General features: G+C 42.0%; 1 pseudogene; it reads left to right on the top strand.

Moving 5' to 3' along the window:
* Positions 1–692: 692 nt before the first annotated feature.
* LOC146817176 (protein transport protein Sec61 subunit beta pseudogene) lies at positions 693–954 on the top strand (annotated as a pseudogene).
* Positions 955–1,270: the final 316 nt, after the last annotated feature.

Here is a 1,270-nt window from a genome sequence, read left to right on the forward strand (position 1 = left end):
TATTGCTGATGATTATATGCCTAACAATGCTCTGCATAAGGCGGTTGTGCTAAGTGTCCCCTACTGCCAGTAGTTACTGGTTGCCTTGCTAATGGTGCACTGATGATATAGGATGATGCCTAATGTGATGAATGCATAATGTGTTTATGCCTAATGTGATTACTGCATAAGTGCCAATCCCAGCTGTTACCGGTGGTGTTTATCTTTTTTTTCCTACTTGTGTGATTCTCATGGTTATGACAGTGGCCCGATTAGCCCTGTCCTGTATATAATTACCTGTAAAGTCATACCTAGTGCCAGTTGGCACAGTATACATTTGTGATTATGCTCTGGTGTTTTTATAAGTAATACAAAGTCTATTTTTTATATAACCTTGTGTGGAGTCTCTTTTGTGGTGCGCCTAGTGTGTCACTGCTGTGTGTGCTGCGCAAACACTTTACACATTGTCTCTGGGATGAGCCTGACTGCTTGTGCCAAGCTACTAAGGGGGTGAGCAGGGGTTATCTTCGGCATGTAACTCCCTTGCCAGGGATTAGAGTGGCGGTTTTTGCCTGGCTTAGGCGCATGTCCTAGCCAACCAGAAATCCAATTTCTAACATGTCCCAGTCCAATTGTTACTTTACCATATATAGGATTACAAAATAGCAGTATAAGTAATGCTTAGAGACAAGAACCCCAACAACTCCTAAGCCATGCCTAGTCCTGCTGCAAGCGCTACTAATTTTGGTGCATCCAGACGGTCTCCCTGCAAGGGTCCTACTCAGGAAAAATGCCAGCAGTGGAAGGAAAAGTGCCACACGAACTATATCAGTGGGAAAAGGAGGCATGTGGAGGTTCTATACAGAAGATTCCCCTGGTCTAAAAGTCGGGCCAGTGCCACTGCTGGTCATGAGTCTGCTTTGCAGTGCCTCCGTTTTTATGCTCCACATCGTGGGCCAGGAAACAAGGTCTTAGAATTAGGGACCCAAGTTTTTGGCGACTTCAACATCTTCATCCTGGACCAAACTTACAAACTAGATAAGAACTGACTGGGAAAGAATGCTGTCCCATCTGGCGTCAAATAAAACTTATAATGACTCAAAATGTTTTTGGATCTGTTTTAATCTACGAATCTGGACATTTTTACCGACCGCTAATACATTTTCAATGTGTCAGTTTAGCCTTTGAAGATGTAATAAATGTTGTGCAATGTTTCTAATCAAGTGCATAAAAATAATAAAATGTTTCCCTTAAAAGAAAAAAATAGAAGTATTAAATGTACAATTACTCG

This window comes from Triturus cristatus, chromosome 6 (assembly GCF_964204655.1).
Source record: "Triturus cristatus chromosome 6, aTriCri1.1, whole genome shotgun sequence".
NCBI classification, from domain to species: Eukaryota; Metazoa; Chordata; class Amphibia; order Caudata; family Salamandridae; genus Triturus; species Triturus cristatus.